This window comes from Homalodisca vitripennis, chromosome 2 (assembly GCF_021130785.1).
Source record: "Homalodisca vitripennis isolate AUS2020 chromosome 2, UT_GWSS_2.1, whole genome shotgun sequence".
Lineage (NCBI taxonomy): Eukaryota > Metazoa > Arthropoda > Insecta > Hemiptera > Cicadellidae > Homalodisca > Homalodisca vitripennis.
This window is the reverse complement of record NC_060208.1, coordinates 196408480-196417122: the sequence shown is the minus strand read 5'-3', so window position 1 is coordinate 196417122 and position 8643 is coordinate 196408480.

Genomic DNA, 8643 nt, shown 5'->3' with positions numbered 1-8643 from the left:
AGCCTTTTTATTTTGCTACCTATAAAGACTCCTTAAGTTATCCTACGAATTAAATTGTGCTGAATAATTCAAAATGTTTAACAATATTTAAGTTAAATTAAAGTTTACCTAATTAATTAGTCATAAGTTGATGTTCAAATATTATTCTAAATATACCAGAAAAACCAATGGTATGATAAAAGTGCAAATTAATTTATAAATTACTACTACACTTTTAGTTTTACTGGCCTCTCTAAGCAGTTTCTCTAAATAACGATACAAACTTATCTGTCTAGAATAAAATTATTTTACATTTTTAAAAGACTGAGTTCATCGGGCAATGGTGAAAAGTTAAAGATTAAAAGGATTTTCTTATTCAACTGCAGGACAGGCAACACGCCATTATCGTCTGTGACGGTAGCGGTAGCGGTAGCGGTGACGCAACCGTAGTAACTGGTTCAGGACATAACCTAACCTAACATGTCACCTCACCTGTGCGGTTAGTTCTAGAAAGCCGCTCTACTTTCCTTCCTTTCCTTCCTAGATACATCCAGGCACGTCCTCGGTCTGCAGAAGTGTACTCAACAGCTCAATGACCGCTTTCCCGCCAAATGTAAGCAATTAGGCACTTGTTCATTCTTCTTCAGTTTACGTACTTCCCAATTTTATTCTAATAGGAGGAATGAGAACATTTTAAAAATATGCTGCTAAAAAACACATTTATGGAATTTGTGTTTAAATCCCTCATAAAATATTAATGCCATACTGGTTTTTTTAATACTTTTTCAGTTGTTTTTTTGCATATTTATTTCTTTTACTACAGTTTATAATTTTCAATAGAAAACACACACACATATATATATATATATATATATATATATATATATATATATATAAAATAATAAAAGTATGACATAATATGTAAAACTTTCATTGTGTAATTGAAAGTAATACCAGAAATATTATGGTATTAAATACCACTTGTGTAATACCAGAAACAAGATAAAAAGCTACCTCATGATTATTCAAACCATTCAACTATTTCCAACTTCATTTAAATTTTAACCTTTTCACCCTTTTCACAGGTTTTCAGAGGAAAAGGATCAATTTCAAAACTATTGAAGCAGTTTTATCGCTCTCTCTTTATTTGCACATAATTGACTCCACATAGTTAGTTTTTTTTCAACTCACCCGGCAGCACAGAGTATTTTTTGTGATGTAGATTAGTAAATATATAGTGTTAAGTTAAAAAAAAAAAAACAGAAAACAGTGTGACTCTAAGAATTTATTCGTCATTGTCTAATAATATTTTAATTTTAAAACTCAGAAGTTTATACTATTTTTTACAAACTTCTTAAAATAGAACTCTTTCGCAAAAATTATCACAAACTTCCTAGTTGCCTCTAAGTTCATAACATGCCATGGTTAATAAAAACGGCATAACACTGTCACACACTGAGGCATCCCAACCAATCGACGAAACAATCGCTTCATTGTTTCTATTGTACATTGTCGAGGGCTTGTGTAATTCATATAACCTGTGATTCCTTCAAATTCATTTGCTTCATGATATTGCAGGATATTTATAATGTAGAATGGAATGAAAATGGAAATCTAAAAGGAGAAATATATAAAACGTAGATGAAAACTGCTATATTTTATGTTGCCAGACTCTGGTAAAAACATGGGAAAGCATTATGGTAATGCCAGGATCAAATTCCTTTAGACTTCACTTTCAAAGAGTCGGCCTTGCATTTGTTACTCTTCCTTAATACTGATCCTTCGCCTTATTCCCATGGAAAAAACTATTAAAGGTTATTTCCTTCTGGAAATTTCCTTGGTAAATATAATTCGATGGTTGATTGATCCAAAGTTAAATCAATCACTTAAGTTCTATTTTTCGTCAGTAGTTGTAGTATGCCAAACGCTGTAGATATCAGCACACTCTATTTATGTATTTAAAACAAAATGTAATTATTCCGATGTTTCCGATACTGACCAATTATTGTAAAATACTCACTTAATAGAGCACGTAGAAAATTATATTCTACACGAATTATTCAGCTATTGAATTTCTATACGGTGTGATATATTAAACAACAAACTTGACATCCCAGTATATTATAACATATATTTTATTAATAGAAATTTGTAAACGCAAACACCATAAGGCTAATCAACGCCTTAATAACGAGTTTTTAAAGTCAAATTGTATAATCTTTTGTTTTTTTTTTTATTTATTTATTATACGGTTTACCATTTTGCTATATGATAATAATTAATCTGATATAATACTTCAAGAACATTATATGTAACGGATACAACGTGATAAACTCATGGTTATCATCTATAGCACAAATAGAACAAAATATTTATATGTTTATGTAAAAAAATTTAAATTGCTAATAAAGTTTACAACATTAAAGTACATAAAGTAATACATTTTTCTTACCAGAAAAAAAAAAAATATATACGTAAATAATAGTAAACTAATATTACTAATATATAGTGACAACAAAAATGCAAGATACAATAAGTAGCAGCAATGCACTAAAAATGCTCAAGAATATATATGAATGGTACAAACTGAGACTTATGTCAAAGACTCTATGTCATACATACGAGTCATAGTAAATACTGTTAGAACACGCAACAGTAACTAACATAATTCAAAATACATAATGCACAATTTCAAATACATATTAGAGAAATACTTATATGATAGTTATTATATTGTATGTATACATATAATAAAAAGGCACTTCTCAGCTATTTATGCAGGATAACAAAATGGTACTTAAAAGTTAACATAGACAAAAGCAGGTGTATTAGTTACATTACACTCTCACTGGCTTAAGTTCATAACTAGTATCTAAGGGTCCAGTTCATAACTAGTATCTAAGTTGTTCAGTTCACACTACGGCGATACGTGCTCACACGATCAAATTAAATTCCTGGAATATTCCAGATCGTTGTAAAGAGACATCTCTATTACAGAGAAGTTAAAACGAAACTGCCAATGATAAACATCTGCCTGTACATCTGAGTTGCAATGGGGAGGAGCTATATCGTGATTAGCTGAATCTAAAACACTAATTGGCCAATATGAGCCACCGTGACCAATATGGTTTCTTTATTATAGCAGGCTTAGTCTGCCACAGGCATGATTTATTAGACATTTTTATTTTATCCCCTTCGTATCCTCTCCGAAAACTGGGAAGGAGAATTTTGGGTAATCTTTCTCTTGGTTACACCGCACACAACTTATGGCTCAATGTAATAATATATATCTAATTATTTGCTATAAACTGTATTACTTGTTTTCCTGACTTTATACCATACTAAATTTTAAAGAAGTTTAAAAATGTGTATAATTTTTGCTTAAGCAAATAATAAAAATAAATTAATAAATCCTGAACACTGCTTAATTAAGTAGGGTAATTCGTAACAAACAACAATCTGTTTAATACAAATTACTTATTACAAGGTAGTTAGTGTTTTTCAGTAAATCATTTTAACAAGAAGCCAACTGTAAATTTGTAATAATAAGTTCAACAATTAATTAAAAACGCAACAAATAACATAATCTTAACAATTGTATCAATATATTCGCAGTTCTTAACATACAAATATACATATCTAGTTAATATATTAACATTTCATACACATATAAATATGAAGAGAGAAACAGAGAGAGAAACAAGGAAGAAAATAAATTCCTAAACTTACAAGTTCTTAAACATCTTGAATTCTCTAATTACCAAGGTTAACTATTGGAAACCAAAGTAAAATTTGAAAAAAGTGTGCCCTTATTCATTACATTTAACAAATAATTTACTTAAATGCACATATATTTGTTGTGTGCGTGTTTGTTACTGAACTCCTCCTAAACGACTTAATCGATTAGAATAGAATTGTGTGTGTCTTAAAGTGAATTCTAGAATGGTTTGAATTTACAATTCGGTCCAATTTAAATTGCTTATTTAATTAACTTTTTCTTTATGAATATTTGTTGATTTTTTAAGGTTTTACACTGGACCGACGATGCGCTACGACACATACAGTACGACATGTGAACAGCTGTTAACACTTTCAGCTGAAGTTCATCAAACAGGCAAAAACATCTGTTTGCATTTAAATTTGAGGAAATATTAAGTTATTGTAAAGTCTTGATCAGTAGTGTAATGTAGTTTGCAAAGACGAAGTTATTATCTAATTTTAAATTTAGATTGTACGAATGGTTAATAAATCATTTAATTCATTTGAAATACTATTTAAACGCTGTTTTAAACACTATTATGTTGTACAAAGCTGTGAATTTTCGCAAATAAGGTAATTGGATCTGGTTAGGTCCATTGACGTTGGACATGACATTTTTACTGTATTTAAAGAAAAGCAACTGGATAACACTCTTCCCCTTATACCTGAAGCATACATATGCTCTCATACATATTAAGTGATTAGTGAAAACATCAAAATCACTTCAGCAACAGATATAAATCTATGTTGGATTTCAAAACCAACAAATGTGATCATTTTCTTGGTCAGTGAAACAGCATAATTCAATTTTGGAACCGTAAATAAAATATTAGATCGGGAATGAGTTTAAAACGACCGGAACATACTTATATGGAGCGGAGTAACTTTTTAGTTGTACGATATAATTTCGTCAAGGGGACAAAAACTATAACACTTGAAATGTCTTAGACCGGATGTACATTACAAGTGTTGGTAGTAGATGCTTTGTGACCCAATGAGGTCTTGAAAACCAACATATGTATATTCTTTATAGATAAAGTTAACTCTTTAGACCGGAAGTGATTTTAATCAGCCGGAACTGACTCATTTTGGTCTCAGGAACTTTTAAGCAGTACCAAGTTATATATTTTCATCATCGAAACAAAGAGGTAAACTTTATGTATGTAACTTTAAAAATTTGTGATCGAAAGTAAAGTAAAAGAGCCGAAAGAAGACGATTTTTGACCGAAGTTGGTTTCGTTGGCATATATTTTCTTAATCGGGCACAAGACGAACTCTACAATAGTACTGAAAATATCTTAGACAGCAAGTAAATTTAAACAGATGGAATTTGATTCTTTATATCCAACTTAGTTTGTCTAGACAGGAAGTGTCTCTCTATAAAGGAAGTGTCCTGAATTACCTATTAATGAAGGAATGAATTTTCTCTACGACTTCAGGGATGGTGATAAATTTTTGAAAATTTATGAATTTTAATTTTAAGGAATGCATTGCAGTAAAGACATTTATTTATTAAAATACCCGTCATAAAGTAATAAACTATTCGATGTAAACATTACAGTATTACAACACAACCATATGTTTAATAATTGTAAGTACAATTTGAGATGTATTGATATTTTATAGTCTTGAAAACATAAAGTAAACATAAAAGTAAAATAATATGTATCCAAGATAAGCTTACTTCCATTCCTAAACTGCACCTAATACCATATATCATTATATCATTATGCACTATATCACCATCATGCATTACATAATTGCTGTTGCCTTTGGCTTAAGGATTTCTCCACACTAGCCTAAAATAGTTCGATTGTTACTGAAATCGTCAGGGCAATTAAATATACTATCATAGAATGTTGGATAGAAATTCAAATCTTATAAATAATGTTTCATTCTACGACTTCGGGGTCGCAAAACGCTGTTCTTTAAACTTAAATCTAAAATGGATCATTAGATTGAAATAGCTTTTAAAGACTATCAATTATCTCAGGAATATTTGAAATGCCATAGAAAAATAATACGTGAATAAAGTGTCCTGTTTTTCAACAGGAGATAGCGTGCGAAGCCGCGGGTGACTGCTAGTACTCCTATAAAACCCTCAAGTAATAAATATTGCCCTTTTACGAGGTCGATTGAGATGGGTATTCACGTATGATATAGTGAGAAGAGTAAATTTAGCTGTAAGCATGCTTCATAAGCCAAATAATTAGATAATCCGCCAACATTTTAGTTCCTCGTCTTCCGTATTAATTAATTAATTGTCTCGTCACTAATACACGTAATATTTTATCATAAATAATTAACTCTTCCAATACCTAATGTACTCTTAGAAATCTTTAAAATAAACCAAAACCCTTATTCAGTTCTCATTAGAATGAAGAATACACTTAGAATGAAGTCAATTTTGGAAAATTTAGTTCCAAAGGAAAAATGTCAAAAATATGCCGAGGCGTTGGAAAATTTTAAATGAACAGTTTATTAGACTGACCTACTGTAGATATAGTAAATTTAGAATTGTGTGGGTATTAGGCTTCTTTATCTCGAGTCATTGACCTTCAGTCCTTTTATAGCGGGTCAAACTTTATTTGTTTAACTGTTTTGTCTGTTCCAAAAACATTGTGGGTATGTAAATGATGTACGTTTTAAAAAAGTTTTAAATTGCTAATTGGTGTTTAAAACTGTTTTTATCAACTGCTGGGCCGTATTTATAAGTAAAGGAGGAGGAGTAATGTAGCGTTTTGAAAAGCTATTTTGGTTGACTTTTTTTATTAAAACTTAAATTAAATAAAATTTTTGGGAAATAAATATTGGGATTTAATTTTAATTAGATTGTGAAAAGTTAGGATAAATATGAATATGTAATCCATTGGCAAGTTAGTGCTGGTGACTTTAAATTATTAGGAAGGCGGTTCACTGCCTTAAATTGATGAGAACTTGTCTTGTGTACTGCAGTTACGTCAGATCAGGGCCATTGTTTCTCAAGTTGGGTACGTCTGGGCCAATGAGAGAACGCCGCGGATGTCCATCAAAAGGGGGTGAAAGGGGAACTATAAAAACTGCCAGCTCATAATTTTTTGGTTTTTTTGTAATTATCGAAAGTAAGTTGATGACAGTGCGCGCCGAGTTTCTAACTTTTTTCCCGCGAAGCATTTTGAAGTAAGCACCAAATTTATTGTACGTTATATTGAAATAGTCTTCCAGATCTGATATTAAATTAATTTTGTTGTCTTTTTTATAGGAAAAATTAAATTTATAGAAACTTCAGAGCAATCTGAATAACTGATTCTTGATGAGCAGTAAAGCACAATAGAATCAAACAAGTTATATTTGTAAACTTGCAAGAAAACTTAAAACTTGTAAACTTTGTTAATAACTTTGATTGAATTTTGGAAATTTAGTAATTTATTAATATTAATTTTTATCTGTTTTATTGTGAATTTTTTTGGAAATTAATTGAACTTTAATAATTGTTTGAGAGAGTTGTATCTGAATTGCAAACAATTGAAAGTTAAGATACAACTAGTGGAAAGAGAAGTTTGATTTTTGAATTTTGATTGAACTTAGTTAGAAGTGAAAATTTTTATTTTAGTTATTTCCAAGTGGTATTTAATTTTTATTTGAAAACTATTATATCAAATTTAGTAATAAATTTTACTTAATATTCGAAGTTTACTAATCAAAAAATATGTTATATCGTCTTGGATGTCTGATTGATAATTTTATTCATAATATTCTGGAATATTATTACCTATAATCCAAGTCGTTATAATAAGGTAATACACCACCTCCTTCTGGTACTTCAGCCTAGTATCTTACGATAGCTTTTATAATATTGAGAATATAAAGTAGTGTATGCAATACTTGAACTATGAATTACCCAAGCGCTACAATTATCACCAACTGTTACCACTACTTCAGATTGGTGTAGTATGATGGCTATCATAATATTGCGAATATAAAGTAGTGTATGCAATACTTGAATTATGAATTACCCAAGCGCTAAACTTATCACCAACTGTTACCACTACTTCAGATTGGTGTAGTATGATGGATATTCTAATACAAGTGCTTTGTAAATTGGTACTATCTCATACTAAACTATGATTGGAGCAATGTAAATTCCTTTTACGCAATTTGAAAGAAGAACGCTTTTGTTGCAATAACAAACAACAAGCCACGCGATATTTCAGCTTAAAAGGATAGTTTTACGAGAGCCGTAAATAAAGTGACTTCCTCTACTAGATGGGCACAAAAACATATAGAGGTAATTCTATACATTTGTGGACAAAAGCACATCGTCTTATCACTACATAGCTTACTTATAAGCTTCAATTAGGCTGTATTTTCAAACTCTTTCAGCTTAAAGTTTCAAAGTTGTTGATAAAAATGTTTGTCCAAATTTACAACTATTTATTTTTATGTTTATATTATTATTATTATTATTAAAGATGCCGTGATATAAGTAAAAAAGAGTTAAAACTCAATAGAATATACATTTTTATAAATTAAATATTATTAAATAGAATTTAGGAAAGCTATCTGAGATTGAAACATATTAGCTTAAGAACTATTGAATTATTGGCCAACATGTTTTGTCTATGAGATTTAAATGATGACATGAGGTAGGTTGCTCGTTTCAGAATAAACTTCAGATAATTTATATTTATTAAAAATCCAAAGTTTTCTAGTATTTTTATAGTTTGTATATCAGGTGATCTCATGACTAAAATTTAGAAATTCCAACCGGTAGATATTGCAGCCTATGACGATTCTGTTATTTCATAGTTTTATTATATGATTAATAAATGTTTTAAGTTAACGTAGAACAAACGGTTTCATGTTGTAAATCGATGGATATTCTACTGATTTTTGATTTAAGAAGCTATATAATAATAATTCTGT